The following is a 19917-nucleotide window of genomic DNA, read 5'->3' on the forward strand; positions in this document are numbered from 1 at the left end:
TTTGAAACTCAGATAGCATTAAAGCCACCAAAAGGAAATGCTCGACTTGTTCTCTGTTCATAGTTTTTTGTTGTTCTTGCTTCTTCATTTCTCTTAGTTTACATTATGCTTGAGTTTTCAGGAGATTATGTAAGGAACCATACAATTAATTGTCTCCAGGCTGATGAGGTCATAGATTCTTAGTGTCCTTGTTTTCCAATTATTTTAGCAGAATTTCTTCCTCAGTTGTTCCCTGCTCTATTTGGTGTTCTATTTCAAAAATGAACACCTTTGCTTTTTGGTTTTTGCTTTTTGTTAGTAATTTTCCATTAGCAAAAACAATATCTTATTTTTATACAAATGACATAATATAATTTCTATGAAATCTGGCCAGATTTAAAAGGGGTAGTCACTAAAATATAGTGTCAATGTACAAAATGGATTACATCTTCATACAATGAGAATTAAGTAAGCATGAGTAAATGTTTGACAAATTTGACAAAGCTATATTATCACTCAAATTCACTAGAATATAGCTATTAATAACAACGATATTAGATTATGGCAAGATTCAATGTTCTAAAACAAAGCTATTCATTCTTTTCACAAAGAAAAATAATCTTTTTTTATTCCAAGTTATTAGTACCCAGTTTCTAAGATACAAAATAGATATGCTCCTGTCTATGACCATGCTACTCTGAACAAGCCTGATCCTGTCTGATCTTGGAAGCTAAGCAGGATTAGGCCTGGTTAGTACTTGGATGGGAGACCACCTGGGAAGACCAGGTGCTGTAGGAATAAAAATAAAAAAATAAAAATAAAGGATTGTAATCTGACAAGGTCCTTGCAATCTGTGAGGTCAATAAAGGATTGCCTTGCCTAAAAAAAAAAAAAAAGACATTCCTGATGAGTAAATTGACCAGTTGGAACAAGTTATTGGTATTTTCATGCTTGAATTGATACATATACAAGCAAGAAAAAGATTTTACTTCTATCATTAGTTAGTTATAAAAAAATTTAAATGTATGAATAAAGGTCCTTTACATACTCTCTTCATTATACCTTCCACTTATTTATATTAAAAGGGAAAAAATAGAAAATGCTTTCTTAAAGGTAATGAATGCACCCTTCTTTCTATTAAACATTAATTTCATGATTTATTTTATTTTGTTATTTTGTATAAAGCAATTTCTTATTAAAACAGGAATGCGTAAGAATGGTATTAGTTTGCTTTTGTTCAGCATGGTAATTGCCTCTAGTATGACTGTGTAAAGACTTAGAGATAATGGCTTCATGCAAAAAACACAGATAATCCTTCTGATTTTATTGAGAAATACAATAAAACATTAATTCATTCCTTCATTCAGCAAGCATTTATTGAGTAATATTTTGTGTCTGCCACAGTACCAGATATGGCTAAGAAAGAAGAGGCATAAAACATAGTCTTTCTCTTTAAGGACACAGCAAGAGAGTTTTTAAAAACTGAAGTTTAAATATCTAAAATATACACAATGCAATATATATATGCCTTACTGTTGAGTTGTACACCTGAAACTTACTAGATTTCATTAACCAATGTCATCATAATAAATATTATAAATACATACATACATACATACATACATACATACATACATACATACATACCTTCTTAGAGATGAAGGTGTCTAAACCGAGTTTTAAAGAATAAATGGGGCTTTGAAGGCAGAGTTAAGAGCAGTGTATTCCAGGCAGTGGACTAGCTAGGGTAGAGGCACAAAATTAAGAAACAGCAGAAACATACCAAGAAATACAAGGAGTTTAAAGTTGCTGGAGTGTAGAGTTAAAAGCAAGACTCAATAGACTACTATGATAATAGGAGGTAGACAGGTCCCAGATCACAGAGAGCTGTGTAAATCTCATTGAGGAGTCACATGTGCATATTATGTGACTATGTGAAGAATCAACTTGAAGAGCCAAAATTGTTACCAAGGAAAATGGTTAGGAAGCTATTTGTGTATCAGAAAAAATATGAGGAATTCAATTAGAGCAGCAGAAGAAGCCAGATCCATGTTTAAATCTCAACTCTCTCGCTATGTAATCTTGAACAAGGTCCTGATCTTCCTATGCTTCAGTTTCATCTGTAAAGATGGTATAAATGCTTACAAGAATTATATGCTATCATCGCATTTTGCCAAAGAGGACAGTAACAACTGAAATAAGGATGAATTAGAGGGACAGATTAGACAAATACATAGACGTTAACAGGACATGTTGACTGATTTAATATGAGAACTGAGAGAGGGGTGAGATTTAAGAATGACCCCATGTTTCAATTATGGAGACTATTAACTGATAATAGAAAACACAGGAAGAGAGAATGGTCTAGTGAAAATGATAAGATCTATATATTATAATTGAATTTGAAATAGATCCAGATGAAAATGTGTAGCAAGTATTAAACATATGGATCCTGAATGCAAGAGAGAGAGAGCTGGGTAGGAGATACAGATATGGAAGTCATTAGCATTTAGGTTTTAATCAAAACCTTAAGCATGAAGGAGATGACAAGAATGTGACAGACTGACTAATGATCTCCACATCCTACTCCCTGGAATTTATTAATATGTTACCTTATGTGGCAAAAGGACTTTGTAAATGTAATTAAATTAAGAAATTTGAGATGGGGAGATTATTCTGGATTATCTAGATGGACCCAATGTAGTAAACACAAGGTTCTTATAAGAAGAATGCAGGAAGAATCAGAGTTAGAGGAGAAGGTGATGACAGAATCAGAGATTTGAATGATGTATTTTGAAGATGGAGAAAGAGGCCACAGGCCATGAATACAGGGAGCCACTAGAAGCTGAAAGAGACAAGAAACATATCTTCCCCTCAGTGCCGCCAGCCCTTGTGACACCTTGCCTTTAGTCCGATGAAACTATTCTTAGACTTCTGACCTCCAAAGCTCTAAGAGAATAAATTTGTGTTGTTTTAAGCCACTATGTTTGTGGTAATTTGTTACATCAGCAATAGGAAACGTATACACAGAGAGAATGCTGTGCAAATAAAAATAAACAAATATACTTGAGCAACACCAACATCTAAAAAGGATGGCTGTCAGAGAGAAAGTTCAGACAGGGACAAGGAAGAATTAAAAGAAAGTCATGTCAAAGAATTTTAGGAATGGAGGACTCAATAGTGAAGCATGGCAAAGCAGTCCAATAATAACTTTTTTAAACGTACAATATTCATTAGGTTTAGTAATTATAAGTCTTTGGAAAACTTAGAGTAGTTTTAGTGAAGTATAGAAGCTAGTCTGCAATGAGTTGAGCAAAATGAAAGTAAGGATATGGAGATATCAAGTATAGATTATTTTATACTCTACCCTTATTTATGGAGATAATATAAATATAATAGATAAATATATATCCCCCAACTACTACAACAAGTGATAATCAACAAATAAAGGCCCTGCATATCCAGATACTATAGGATAGCAGAGGTGTTTGAACATATTCAGGATAAGAATCTATAGAAGAAAGAGAAAAAATGAAACAAGTACAAAGCCTTACAATATAAAGAGAGCACAGAAAAAGACATTAAGGCCAAAGCAATAACAACAAAAAATAAGTGGTAGAGAGTAAAACTCTTAGATACCTAAAATTAATTATGAAAGGAGAAGAAAGAAATAGACATCTTAAGGACCTTAATACTAGTAAACATTGCTGAAATAAAGTGAGCAGTGTTGCAGCAGGATCAGAGAACTTTGTTTTAATGAGCTAGGTGGATAGTTGAAGAAAAGTGGAAAATAGCTATGGGTATATAAGCAAGGTTTTGTTTATAGCTTTATTCTATGAGGTTTTTTTAAGTGGTGAAAATATCAAGACTTATTAGGTAAAGAAAAAAATACAGTCATGTGCCTTATAGCATTTCAGTCAATGATGGACCACATTTATGATGGTAGTCCCAAAGATCATAATGCATCTGAATTTTCTGTAAAAAAACAGAAGGATATGTGGTTCAGGGGGAATTTTATTTTTCTGACAAAAGCAATAACTTTGGAGCTTACCAATAGATTCTGTCTCACTCACAGCACCTTAATCTTGAGGGTACAAGTTATATTTCAATCAGTCAGCCACTGACCTGTTTCAGCACAGAGAGCTTGTCTCCCCAGTGCAACATACTCAGAGAATGTGACAGCTATCCCAGATCTAGCTTTACGGCCTTTAGAGTACATGGCTGTAAATTCTTTGTTAAGGACTTAAGATCCTGTACAAGGACAGAGATACATAGGAGATACCTTAACAAGTACTAAGTGCCACTGCCACTTTAGTAAAAGCTTTCTGTGACAGCGTGGAGCCAGCCCGTCCCTGAACTTTGGAAATATTTTCAAATTGTAATAATGTAAAGCACAGATACATTTTATTTTTTCCTTCAGTTCAATGCCAGAGAGAGCTCTTTGTGCCAGAAAAGGTCAATGAAACCGAAAATGAATTTCCAAAGTCAGAATAGTGAATCATCAGTTCTACTCGCTCTTCTATGTTAAATGCTCTCTTTTTAAATGAATATCACAAAGTTCCTTAATCTGATCACTGCTCCAACATGCAGTAGCCAAATACATTGCCTTGACATTCCCTATGTTTCTTTATCTCTCCATCTTGATTTCTTATTACTGCTGATCCTCAGGCTGCCTTTCACTCCCTTCTGACAGTCACTATTGTGGTGGTCTATACTCAGGCAGTTTCTCTTTGATTATTTCCAATCAGTTCAGCCCACATCCCTGTTCACAAAGTAGCACTGACAGCTTTGATGTTCGATTTGTAACTGTCAGAAGAAGCAGAGGGAGGCAGTGTTTATAAAGTCTACAGCAGTGCACAGTAACGTCCTAGGCCTTCACATTCACTCACCACTCAGTCACTGACTCACCTAGAGTAACTTCTAGTCCTGCAAGCTCTGTTCATGGTAAGGGCCCTACATAGGTGTACCATTTTTTTATCTTTTATACCATTACTGTACCCTTTCTATGTTCAGATATATTTAGATACACAAATACTTATCATCATGTTACAATTGCCTACAGTATTCAGTACAGTAACATGCTGTGTAGGTGTGTAGCCTTGGAAGAATAGACTTAGGTGTGTAGTAGGCTATACCACCTAGGTTTGTGTTCTTGCCTTCTATTATGTTTACACAATAACAAAATGGCAATGTATGTCTCAGAATGTATCCCAGTCATTAAGAGGTGTATGACTGTAGTCAAATATGGAAACATAAAAAAAGAAAAAAGATGGCAAATAATTACAGGAATAGCATGAAGAATTAGTGGGAAAAGTCCTTGTGGTAAAGATAGTTTTCAGATTAAAATCTTGAAGAAAGAGAGATGAAGAGTAACAAATTCTGTTTGGAAAAATAAACATGAAAATATAATTCAGCCATTTGAAAAGTTAGCATGATGGTCTATCAATGATTTGTCTAGTACCTATGTCTAGACATAGTACCTATGTCTACCAAAAAAAGTACTGCGTAGGTATTTTCTATCAAATTTTTTGATTTCTATAATATTGGTATGTCTTTCTGTATTTCATCCTGAAGTATTTCCTAAGCCATTGTGAAAATTCTGCTCTATTTTTTTAAAAAAAACTCCATAATATAACTTAGATTTCATAGAGAATTTTGAATTTTATAGAAGTCAGTTAAATTCATGCTCAGCTACTCTACTAAACTTTGACTACTAAAATCTTTAAAATATAAAGGGTAGCTATATACCATAATGACTTACAGTATAAAATTTAAAAAACAGCAACAGAGAGAAAAATAAGCCTTTTGTACAAAAATTGATTGGTATATGAATTCATTTGTATTATAAATGTATGACATAACCTCACTAAAAGCAGGAGGAACTTATCTAATTAATTTAGAAAATGGTGTTTTGACTGAAAACTGTAAGACTAAAGACAAAAAGAACTGTACGTAAATATAGTATGCTAGTTAGTAAATTTATTTCTTACAGGAATATCAGTTAACAATTCTGGAACTACTTTATGTATTTACTAGGATTGAAAAAATATGTGAATAAATGCTAGATAAATAGGATAGAGATTTCTTATTAGCAAAGAAAGAAATTACAAATAAGTAAGGGGGAAGTCTAGTATAATCCCTGTGGTATAAACTCTTGTTTAAGATAGATATAGATAGATGGTAGATGATAGATGATGATAGATGATAGATGATAGGTGATGATGATAGATAGATACATGATAGATAGATAGATAGGTAGATAGATAGATAGATAGATAGATAGATAGATGAGAGACATTTTAGTTTTTCCTAACTCTGTCCTCAGAGAGAGCCTAGAGGCAGTGATACCCCAGTAGCAATTAACACACCCAATACTCAGATCTTGGTTTTGAAATACAAATTTCCAGTAAAAGGAACCAGAGATCCTTGCAGAGATGGCTGGTTCTAGCACTAGTGCAGGGAAAATACAAGATAAGTCTAGAGCATCATCTAGTGCCAGAAACTAAAGAATCACTAAAATGCATGCATACATATATATACACATACACACATACATACATACATACATACATACATACAGAGTATATATGTCAAAAGAACACTGGAGCCAACCTAAAAGAGCTTCCAATGGCCAAAGTTGGAAGAATTTGAAGAAAAAATAATGTATTATTAGACTATAACCCAAAGTATAAAATAAATATCCATAAGTCCATAACTGATATAAATCAGTTAATAAATAAAGGAGATAAGATGTAAGTTATCCTTAAGAAAAATTCCAAATAATATATGTAAGTATTTCCCGCTCCAAAAGGTGGAGCTTAATCTCCAATCTCCCCTTGCCCCTTTCATAGGCATAAACGTGTTGATTATGAACTGGACTTAACCACCCACTTTCAAAGAATAGAGTATGAAAAGGGAAAAATAGTAACCTTACAATGGAAAAATTTGGCAGATACCACCTTACTCAGGTGATCAAGGTTAATACCACCAGTGATAAGTAATGTTGATATAATGTATCCTTAATATGATGGGATGATAAGGGCTCTCTAGTTCTGCAATATTTGTCCCCCAAAACCATAACCCCAGTCTAATCATGTGAAAAGCATCAGACAATCCAAACTGAGGGATTTTCTACAAAATATCTGACCAGGACTCTTAAAAACTATCAAGATCATGAAAAATAAGAAAAGACTAAGAAATTGTCAACAGATCTGGAGAATTAGCCACGTTAATTTTTTAGTTTTAACAAATGTACCATGATTATATAAGTAGTTAACATTAGGAGAATCTAGATGAAGGATATATGGAATCTTTGTATTATCTTCATAACTTTTCTATAAATCAAAACCTATTATTTTAAAATATAATGTTTATTTTTTATAAAGTTAGTTGGCAAGTTTTTAAAATGCAGACTTTAACATTTGAGATCTTAAAATGCAACCACAGTGATGAGAAATTTTTTTAAATTCCAAGATCTAAATATACTAGTTCCATCATATATATCAATGACCAATAAAAGTTTGCCAAAATGTTTTAATGACCTACAGTAGCAATGAGTTCTACATCCTCCTTTCAGTAGATATGTTCATCCTACTATGAGAAGTTCTAAATAAAGCTCCATTTCCAGCCATAATTAAAAGGTTTCAAATCAGAATATCCCATCCATAAGTGAGTCTGAATAGAGGGCAAAGTGTAAAGGGTATATTAAATGTTAGGGTACTCTTCAGGATGAAACGTCTTCTATATCTAGGTTTAATTACTCTGATAGAGTATGATCAGCATTTTAATATGGTCCATAAGAATGAGACTAAGAAGAGGTTCTGGGCTCTGATAATTCCAACATTCCATCATCATATAGACTTTTCATAAAGTTTAAGCTAACAACCATTTGGGCTACACTAGCTTAATGCACCACATATCTGAGGGCTTTCGCTGCTACTACCTGCACTTTTAATGACTTTTACCTCCCTTTCTTTGACCACTGCTAAACATGAAAGACTGATCATCTATTGCTTCTCACCATTTGTATCATCTCCATGCTACTTTGTTCTTCCTGTCCAAGATTCTTCTTTTCACCCTTGACCTCCCAAGTTCTTCCCCCCATGCCCTCTAGGGCTCTAACTATACTGTTAATAATTGGGTTAGGTGCATCTTTTCACAATGAAATACTACTTTATATCCACTAAGATGGCTAAAATTAAGACTAGTTATACCAAATGTTGTCAACTATGTGGAGCAACTAGAAACTTTGTACACCATTTGTAGGAGTATAAATTGGTATAACTACCTTGGAAAACTATTTGGCAAATTTTTGTAAAGTTAAAAAATATATTTACACTAGGATCCAGCAATTCCATTTTTACATCCAAAAGAAATGAAAATGTATGTCTACAAAAAAAATGTGTACAAGAATGGTCATAGTAACTTTATTCATGATAATCAAACATTGTAAGCAACCGAAATGTCCATCAATTGTAGAATGAACAAGCAATTTGTGGTATATTTATACAATAGAATATTACTCACAATAAAAAAAAATCATATATTGATACAGCTAACATGATACATGAATAAACTTAAAAAATGCTACATTGAGTGAAAGAAGTCATACATAAATGGAAGTATATTTCATTTATACAAAGTTCAAGAAGAGACTAAATGAATCTATAGTGATATAAATCAGAATGCTTGCTGGGGGTAGAAGGTAATTGAGGAGGATCAACTTAAAATTGGCTGAAGGGCCATGAGGGGACTTTCTCAGGTGGTGAAAATGTCTCATATCTTGACTTGGGTGTTGAGTACACAGATAAATATGTTTGTCACAACTCATCAACTGAAAACTTACTTGCACATTTACAAAACTTGATAAGGAAAGAACTAATGTCTATCTTATTAACTAATATATGCTTAGTACCTAGTCCAGAGCCATTGTTAAATGAATGGTTGGTTGATTAATGAATGATTACCAATATAATTTTATTTTTTATCAATACTTGGCACATAAGAGCAGATCCTAAATCCTTTGGATACACACCCTTTCCAACCCAGAATATTACTTTAGTTCTATCTCAGCATGTCTAGCTCATCCTTCTCTAGTCATAGTGGTGGGAAGAGGGACAGGAAATGAAAAAACACCTCTAGCATATTAGTTATCTAATAAAAATTAGAGAAAGTTGAAAAAGTAGGGAAAAAAAGAAGAAGAAGGAGAAAGAAAAGGAGAAAAAGCTAGAGGAGGAGGAGTGGGAGGAAAGAGGAAAAAGAAGTGGGGAGAAGGAAGAATGAAACAAAAACTAAAAAGAGATATTTTATCTTATGGAATGCTATCAAAATTTTTTAAAAGCGCCATTTTATGTTATATATGCATATCATAATTAATCAGTACAATAGTTCAGGATACCTATATAGAACACACAAAAATGCAAACTCGCTATTAGGCAAGAAAGAAGTATATACGTCTACTAAAACAGATATCTGGAAGAAGAAATACTTCTTCCAGAGTTGTTTTAAAATATTTCAATTACTAGTTAAAGCACATAAGCTTTACATTGTTACAAACTCATTCCCCCCCTCACAACAGCAGCAACGGCAAAAATAAAATTAGGTAGCCTTTTGTTCAGTGAGATCACAATGATGGTCTTAAAATTTAGCCCCATCTTGTGGCAGTCTAGATAACTATAACTAAAAGCTCTCACTGTCCTATTGTGTTTTTGAAATTATAGGCATAAATGATACTATTCCCACTTATTTTGGTGTGCTAAGGGAATGACATAGCCAATGAGTGAACAATTTTCTACTCCTTAGCTATATAATAAAGACATTCAAAGGTGTTTGTGAACTACTTTGAATTCCTTGAACAAATCATTTCCTTCAGTATAATTTTCACAGAAGACCAGGGCTAAATAAAACAATTCTTCATGTAACTTTCCTCTTCTGGTTCACCAAACTAAAAGCAAGAAAGCTCAAAGGGAATCTTTGGGAACTAGGTAAAGAAAGTTAAACCATTCAAAAAGAACAGAATAATGTTATTCTACCATCTCCATAACCATTATAATTTTGGAACAAATGACAGTTTACAAAGTTATTAAGGAAGATGTTTTGACAAAGAGTCATGCTGATCAGTGACATTCTGCTAAAAAATAAAATTGGAATTTATCTCTTTTTCTTTTTCTTTTTACTTTCAAAATTATGCAGAAAAATGCATTTTTTTACTGTGTTTTGGCAATAAAAGTTCTGCGGTTTTTGGAAATGTCATTTAGAAATGTCTTTAGCCTGACCTTCCAATGCTAAATGAAATCTATTCTGTGCAATTAAAGATAGAAATATTTTTTCCTAATTTAGATGATTAACCATAGTATGATTCTGAATATTATGATTGCTCATATATAATTATCAAAATGAGAATTATTCATGCATGGCCATAAAACTGAATTTGATTGAATTAGATATTTCGGTAATTTATAAAAATATTTGTACCTGGATCTGTCAAGGTGGTCTGCAAATTTAAGCATGAAAATAAATGTGAATTATGAACACTCTTTAAGTAGTATTACCCAGTACTCAATATACTGCATCATTGATATGATATAAAACCACACAGTCCAAGAACCCCTTTCATATGCTATCTATTTAACTTTAAAAGAAAGAATATGTAACTAATGTAAAAAGCAAAATTTGGAAGAAAAGTACTCTTACTTGATGCAAGAAAATAGGTTCCTAAAATATCATACACAAATTCTTTACAGGTTGTGTAATATTTTCATATGGAATTAAATGGTATATTTAGTCATATTTTCACAGATGTTTTATTTTTATTTCTAATTGATCACAAGTTGACATACAAATGTACTAAAGTATCCATACCTTAAGAGGTACCCACCTAATGACATTTTGTTGAAAAAAGAATAATTTTGGAATAAAAAGGCTCTTCTTATTTTACCAGCTTAATGCATTTAATTGTCCTTTATAGAATTTCTTAAAGCAAAACAAATGTATACTGCTAAAATTCCCATAAATTTCTCATCACTTCCATAGAGAAATAAATCAATCACCTGAAGGTTATTCTGGAGATCTAATATACAGTATGTTAACTACAGTTAATAATAAATATTATATTGTATACTTGAAATTTGCTAAGAGAGTTGATCTTAAGTTTCCCCCCCCACACACACACAAAAAGCCTTAACTGTGTGTGATGGATATGTTAATCAGCTTGATTGTGGTAATCATTTCACTATATACACATATAATATATATCAAAAGATCACGCGTACACCTTAAATATATCCAATTTTTATTTGACAATTACAATCTCAAAGGAGTCGGGGAGAAGTCAGTCACAAAAGACCACATATTGTATGATTACATGTATATGAAATGTTCAGAATAGGCAAATTTATAGAGATAAAGGTAGATTAGTACATGAAAAAGTGTTCAACATCAGTAATCATCAGGGCAAAGCAAAAATTGATTCTTCAAACATTCTTTCTGCTCCTTTTTGAAATATCCCTTCAATGAAATATCTCCTCACACCTGTTAGAATGGCTGTCATAAACAAGATAAGAAATAACAGGTGTTGGCAAGAATGTGGAGAAAAGGGAACACTTGTGCACTGTTGATGGAAATGTAAATTTGTGCAGCCACTGTGAAAAATAGCACAAAGGTTCCTCAAAAAATTAAAAACTAGAACTACCATATGATCCAATAATTCCAGTTCTGGGTATTTACCTGAAGGAGATGAAATCACTCTCTGTCTCTCAAAGAGAAGATCACTGCAGCATTATTTATAATAGCCAAGACATGGAAACAACTTACGTGTCCATCAATGGATGATAGATAAAGAAAATGTGGTATATTACTCAGCCATTAAAAAAAGGGAAATTCTGCCATTTGTGACAACATGGATGGATGTCAAGGGTATTATACTAAGTGAACTAAGTCAGAAAGAGAAAGACAAATACTATATGATTTCATTTATATGTGGAGTCTAAAAAGAAAAATGAACTCATAGATACAGAAAACAGATTAGTAGTTGTGGGGGATGGGATAGAGAGGAATGGGTAAGAGGGTCAAAGGTACAAATTTCCAGTTATAAGTTCTAGGGATATAATATACATACAACATAGTGAATATAGTTAATAATACTGTATTGTATGTATGAAAGTTGATAAAATAGTAGATCTTAAAAATTCTCATCACAAGAAAAAAATGTGTAACTATAATGATGGGTGTTAACAAAAAATTGTGATAACCATTTCATAATATATATATATATATATCAAATCGTTATGCTGTACACCTTAAACTAATACAATGTTATATGTCAATTATATCTCAATAAAACTGTAGAGGGAGTAGATTAGTACTGCTTAGTGCTGAAGGGAGTGTTATCGTGATTGATTGCTTATGTATACGAGGTCTCTTTTAAGGTTGCTTTGTATACCTAAAAAGAATTGTATGGTAAGAAACATATTCATATAAAGCTATAAAATTAACTAAGGGCTTCTTTTTGAAAAAATGAATGAGATTTTATTTATATATCTTAGATATTATTAGAATGTATGTGTGTGTGTGTATGTGTGTGTGTTTCCACCAACTTCTATTTTACAGTTAGGTATAATTCTTACACTTTTCACTCTTCCCAAAACATGCAATAAAATCTCTTTCCTTTCCCCTTCCTCCTAGCTTCTGCTCTCCTCTCTTTTCATTCATCCTCTGATTTTTACCTTCTCTTCCCCCATCTCTCTTCTCTGTTTTTTCTTCCTTTCTTTTACTAGCAAATAATAAAAACTCAATAAATGGTATGATTCTTTTACTCCATTCCATCTCTCTTTTTCTCTTTATAGTCCTCCGTTTTCACTTACTTCCTTGTCCACACTATAAAACTGACTAAATAAGTAACTAATTACATATTAAAATCAAATTTAATGATAGTTCAGCACAGAAGAAATGTATTAACAGAGTTTCTGATTATAGAGCATTTAAAAAATACTTTAAAATTATATACATACAGTCAAATCTCATATGTGGTAGTTATGTTCTGTGAAGTTGTTGGAAACACTGAATTAGCAAATGTTATAATTAATAAAATATGTATGAGTATGAAACTTTAAGATAACACTCTATGGGGAAAATGGAATAAAAACACAAGTCTAAGGAAAAGAAAGAATGATGAATAATTTATGATTATTAATGAACTTTTCCATGTATTTTGCAACTAGATAATGGTTCCAGTATACCATTGAATACATTCAAAAGGCTGTTGTAACTGTTTTCTAGTTAAAGTAGAAACATTTATAATATGCTGGAAATTTTACACTTGAAATTATTAAACTTATGATGAAAAATTTTACATATCTACTTAAAAATGCATGAAGGGGTACAAATTGTTCAAAACTTGTAGGATGTACATGTCCAAAATGTTTAAAAAGAGAGATTTGAGCCTGATTTTGAAGCTGATGTCTCAGAACAGGTATATGATATTGGATAAGTCATTTATATTCTTGGATTCATAGTTTCTTCATATTATAGGAAAACATTTATCTGAAGGAATTACTCTGAGGACCTACATATGGTAACTATAAGAAAATTCTGTATAACAAATTATTTATTATAATTATAATTAATGGTAAGGATATGACAGCTCTGTGATGCTGGGACATTGGCAATTCAAAGTTGCCTAGTCTAAGTACCTGTACTCCTAATGGACTGTGAAGGCATTAATAAAAGTTGTAGAGCTGGTCTTCATTATTTTTAAAAAATAACTAATGGGAATTATACTTTATGTCTCTAAAAAGTCAACAAACCCCGACTAAAACACCAACTTTTTTCTTTTGTAGCTATAATTCTACTAACCGATCAGAATTATTGAATTATGACTACTGTTATTAATTAAAATGGGAAGAAATTTTACTTAGTACATGCAATTTGACAGACAACAATTTTCAAAATATGGTATGCTTGACAGAGATAGGGAATAAAAGCTATACTTAATGTTTAAGAGAGAAGAAAACTCTTGATAACCATGGGTCACTGTTTAAAAACATCAGAGCCTGCCAGGATTTTGCCACATCTCTCTTGGAGATACAGTATTTGCATTTCTCTCCAACACATGAAAAATGAGTCTGTGTTGGGCAAAGAGCACGCCTTTTAAAATCTAAATGAAGACAAATCTATGGCTATTTATAGAAAACAATAAGCTGATGGCATGTAATTAATTGTACACAGTAATGAAGAGATGCTTTTGTAGCTCGAGAACATTCTAAGCTAGGCGCTTTCTCAGTCAGAAGAGACCATATCACACATTCCCACTTGGCACATACAAAATCACCCTTAGCTCCTTGTCTACATTTTGCATTCTTATACTGTTGCAAATGTGACAGATCAACAACGGAACAAACATAGACAACAGATTGACCCAGCTACTCGCCTGCAGCAATGAAACTAGCTTGGCCAAAAACACAGGAGCCGTGCAGCGATGACTACAAAACTTCCTCAGTCCCAGGCCTGATGTCGGTAATGCTTTCTCTTTGCCTTTGTGCTTGCCTTTTTTTTTTCTGGAAGTGTCTTAAACCTGCACCTGTTCCTGTCATAGGAATCATTAACGTGATCAAGGGAGATACACAATGACTATTAAGAAACTAAGTACTCTTCAGTCAGTTCACACAGAGAACTTTACGAATAATTGCCACATTTGAGTCAGGTTTACCAAAGAGATGGAGAAAATAAGTGCTCGGCCACTGAGCATTCAAAGGCTCTGGCAGGCCTATGGTTTGTATGTGAGGAATACAATTTAGTGTTCATAGTCAATCACAAGTGGTAATGCTACTTTGAAGACCACATTAAATACACTAGTAAACTTGGCATCATGATACTCATACTATGAACTCTAAGCCTTGTTCTTTCACTACCATTCATTTGAGCATGTTGTCAAACTGATAAGACCTCAATGAAAACAGCTCTTTTACATGAAGTTCCAGCACTGTATTTATTAATTTCTTTCTACAGATAAGGGGCTTGTAGTACAAGAGATTAGAAAGAATTTTATAACATTCTATTGATGGTGATTAACAGAACAAAGACTAAGCCTGCCTCAGCCACAATTTAATGTTTTTCTTCCCACACGATAGCCTCTTCCAATGGCATCATTATATAAAAGGCCCAAATTATAGGCTTTTTAAAAACCATTAAAACAACTAAAGAGCCAAATCATACTAATCTTATGACAGTTTCAAATTTTTAAGACACTGACCTCAGGAGTCGTACCATCACTCCTTCCATGTAGAGCAAAGCTGAAAATGAGCAACAGCAATGAGAGGCAGAATGTGAGGTTAGAAAAAGCAGTGGTGGCCAGTTAAGAATCAACAGAGCTTGGTCTGAATAAGAATGTACAAAGTTTTATTCATTTTAAAATTTTTGGTCATTAATGCATGAGAACAAATATCTTCTAAAAATCTAGTTTTCCACACAACAAATCTACATGCTAACCATTTATATACATCATAGCACTTCACCTTTTCAGCTAACAATTATGCCTTTTTTCTTTACCAATTCACTTCCTGCTTTGTTCACAGCAAATTATTTTCACCTTTTCAGTAATTATTTGTATGATTTGTTGAACAGATCATTCCTCAGCCTGGATATCCTTCTTCAAATGTTAATGTTCCTTTTAAATTGTGATGTGGTATTTACTAAAACTTTACTTTTCTACAGTATAAAAGAAAAAATAACTAACATTTTTGAGCCCCTCCTTTGGTTCCTGGTCCCAATTTCGACATGTGAGGAGAAACTAAAATTGATTTTAGACTGCAATAAAGATTAAAAAGCCTATATTTGAGCCAAAGCGATTTCAGCCCGGGAGACAGAGACTACTAACACAGCAATCTAAATTATGCTACACCAAGACAAAGGGGAAGCCACCTTTTATAGTTCTGCCTAGGTTCTAAATTTGGTCCATTTTATGTAAATGAGGTATCCAACTTGTGTAGTTCTGATTGGATGGGGCAGGTCTCAGTCCATTGTTAGAAAGACAAAATGAGGGTTTCCCTGAAGTGGTTGACTCAGATGGTGTAAACAAGTGAGGCAAAGTGCAGGAAGCCAAGTGTTCAGTCTGAGGTTATTCCCAGAACACAGAGTAGGTAAGGAGTCTCTGTCAGCAAATGGCCACTAGGCTCTTATTTATAAAATGTGGACCCTAAGTTGACCATAGGGAGTCCATCTCAGCAGATAAATTCCTTCTGAGGGTTCCTATCAAAAGAATCTTTTCTTCCCAGGGTCCACACCACCATACCAACAAACAATCCTGGGACACCTGCAGGATGTCCAAGGAAAATTCAACTGAATTCTGACACTATGTACCTGGGGATAACTTCAGGTTTCACAGGTTAAGGGTTCAGACCTACAAGACAGCTCCTCATCACTTTAGACACCAGTCACAAACCTGAGCTGTCACCTATACTTCTGACCAACGGGCTATAGATTGGGAGGTTCCAACGACCTCCGCCTTGTAATTTAGATACCAGTCATACGTCCAGGTTGTTACCTGTACTTCACGTAGACTGTTTATAAATCAGAGGTTCCTACAACCTCTTCCTTGAGTTCTATTAATTTGCTACAGCAGCTCACAGAAATCAGAGAAACAGTTTATTTATTAGATCACTAGTTTATTATAAAAGGATGTAACTCAGGAACAGCCAGATGAAAGAGATGCATAGAGCAGGGTATGGGGAAAGGACAAGGGATTTCCATGACATCCCCAGGCACATTATTCTCATCTAAATCTCAATGTGTTCACCAACCCAGAAGCTCTCTGAACCCAGTCCTTTTGCGTTTTTATGGAGGCTTTATTACATAGGCATGATTGATTAAATTAGGCCTTGGGCAATTGAGTCAAACTCCAGCCCCTCTCTCCTTCCTAGAGGTAAGATGGAGGAAGGCAGGGGAGTGATACTGAAAATTCCCAAACCCCTAATTACAGTGTTAGTTCTCCGGGCAAACAGTCCTCATCCTTAGGCACAGTCCAAAAGTCACCTCATTAATGCAACAAGACACCTTGATTGCTCTCAACTCTTAGGAAATTTCAAGGGTTTTTAGAAGCTCTAAAAACTTATAATATTTCTTATTATAAATCACAATACCTTGAAAGTCAAATATATATACTTCTTATTATAAATCATAATATCATAGAGCTCTTACAATGTGCCATTCAGTATGCTACAAGCTTTATAAAAATTATTATTTCTTATGATGCTAATTTAATCATTATTATCTCAGTTTACTAAAGAGAAAAATTATGTGCTAGGAGCCTAAATAAGTCCTTAAGTGACTTACAGCAGATGAAGAGCCTAGATACAAACCCAGATGTCTTTGAATCCAAAGCTTTTGCTAGAAGTGATACAACTGAGTGATACCAGTGAAATATGCCATGATATTTGGAATGCCATAATATAATATACGCCATATTATATACCTTATCTTTATGAAAAAGAAACATTTTTTTTTTCAATGTTTAAGAAACATTTTCTCCTCCACATTTTAAAGTTTCTAGAATCAGGAGGTGTCTTAAAATTGGTGTAGACATCTAATATAGCTGTGTGACCTTTATCCTCCCTAATCCCTGCAAAAAAAAAAAAATGCTATTAAGTGGCACATTATACAATTAACGCCAAAGTAGAAATGAAGAAACATCTGACTTATGCTTGTTTCCAGGTCTCATCCACCTGTCAGCCTCCGGATAAAAGAATATCAAAAATAATAATGCAAATTCTAGCAGCTGTTGCCCCAACAGACCTTGGCAATACCTCAGCCCTCTGGAAAATGCCCTCAGGGTGTTCACAGTGCCTATCTGGGCTGAAGCACAGCTTATATCCCCATGTTTCACAGATACTTTTGCTAAAAGAGCTTCTGTAGCATATGCCTGGAGCTTTCTCTCCATAGGGTCTGACCATTGAGCCAAGCATAGCAGGTAAAGGAATGGATTCCATTTTGGCCTCCCTACCATGCCTATCCCCAGATGCTACTGTAGAAACTGACTCTCACTCTGATTAGAAAATAAAATCAAATATTTTTGCAGCATTATTCATGAACATTTATGGAAACAACCTAAGTGTCCATCAATGGATGAACAGATAAAGAAGATGCTCCCACCTCTAGTCTGGTCTTGTCTGTCATGCCACCACTGTGTCCAGTGCCTGGTGCATAACAGAAGTTTATTAAACATTGGTTGAATTGATGCATGAGCTCACTGATATTTTTTAAATAATTAATTGAATGAATATGCCAAGGGTCTGGCATGGTACCTGAGATGTCCAGAAGGCACAATATCAGGGAGTTCCCTTCCCCATCTCCTTAATGTCAAATAGAAAAATGTCAAAATATCTGAAAGAGAAAGTTCCTGAGAAGGAAATTTTGCCAAAGAAATAATTAAGCTAAAAACCTATGAAAATGACAAATAGTTTATATGGCTATGAAAATTCTCAGAAGAAAGGCTAAAATTTTTCATCTTTTTTTCTTCAGGGACTTTCCAGCTTTTTTTAAGCAGATAGAATGTTTTTTTGTTACGTAAGCAGATATTGGAAAATATAAAATTAATGTCTACTTGGCACATTCGCTATCTGGACTTGTATTACTTGTCTAGTCATGTTCTCCATGACCCTCCAACCCAAGCTCCTTGTCCAACCAGACCAGTACACATCCTTAAGCTCCATCTCAAATGTTCCTGTAGCATTGATGGCCTGAAGCCAATGCCAGGCACCAAGTGACCTCTTGGTTGGGACAATCATAAGCAAGATGTGAGAAGGGGCTGGAATGGCCATTAAAAACACTTAATGCCTTTTTAAATATTATAGTCAATAAACTGCAAAGAACACAATGAACCCTTTAGAAGCATTTAAAACTATATATGAGTGTGAAAGGATAATGTAAAAGGGAATTTTTTGCAAAGAAGTAATAATTTAATGCTAAAGTTGACTATCGTCCTTTTAACAATAAAATTTATGATTATAAAGTTTCAGTTTCTCAAAGTTTTCTTCCACCTGAATACTTTAACCATTTTAATTCTCATTCCCTTTCTTTCAATATAACTTGCACTTCTGTACGGGAAAAAAGGAAAGCTGTGCTCTTTAGAGAAAGTAGTTAATGAGAATGATTTAAAGATAGTAGAAAAATATTTAACCACACATTTAGTGTGACTCAAATGAATGTCAAGCTCAGATCTCTCTGATATATGCATGCCATCTGGCTCATCAAGGCAGAGAAATCTATAACCCATTGAAGATGATAAAGGACAAGTTGCACAGCATGATAGATATTGGCAGCTTTGAGGCACTTCTGTCATTAAATAAATATTATTTTAAACATTATTGCAGAAGCACTACTAGTATAAAATAATCATGAAACAGAGAGTTTTGTAGATATGCATGTACAATTTTATGTAAGTATAATCATAGCAGAATACATTCTATATTTTTCATACAACAGAAATGATAAACATTTTTCCAAGTGTCATTCATAATTATCGTATTTCATTATCATACAAGATTCCACTAAGGAGATGAACCATAAATTATATAACTTTCTTCTTCTGGTATATAATTAAGGTTGCTTCTGTTGTATCTTTATTTTGAGTTATTTGAAAAAATGTATATGTGAATACAACTTTTAAAATTTTTTCTGTGAATTATTTTCTTTATAAATGATCAATATTCATTTTAAATGATTCACTTGTTTACTCAAGAAATATTTATAACTTATTATTTTGTTCAATATGCAGATAAAAACACTTGCTCTGAAAAGATTTCTCTATTCCTCACAGCTATTCTTTACTAATGTGATGAAACCTATAATGAATGTGCTCGTGAAGAAAAAAATTCCTTGATATCAAGAATCCTGTAGATTAGATTTACTCTCCATCCCCAAGTTTCCCTTTGTATTAGTCCACTTGGG

The 19917-nt window shown here is 33.5% G+C and overlaps 1 pseudogene; it reads left to right on the plus strand.

The window, feature by feature from the left end:
- The first annotated feature begins 658 nt into the window (after nt 1–658).
- LOC111744709 lies at nt 659–777 on the plus strand (annotated as a pseudogene).
- Nucleotides 778–19917: the final 19140 nt, after the last annotated feature.

The sequence above is a fragment of the Pteropus vampyrus genome, unplaced genomic scaffold (genome assembly GCF_000151845.1).
Source record: "Pteropus vampyrus isolate Shadow unplaced genomic scaffold, Pvam_2.0 Scaffold139, whole genome shotgun sequence".
NCBI lineage: Eukaryota > Metazoa > Chordata > Mammalia > Chiroptera > Pteropodidae > Pteropus > Pteropus vampyrus.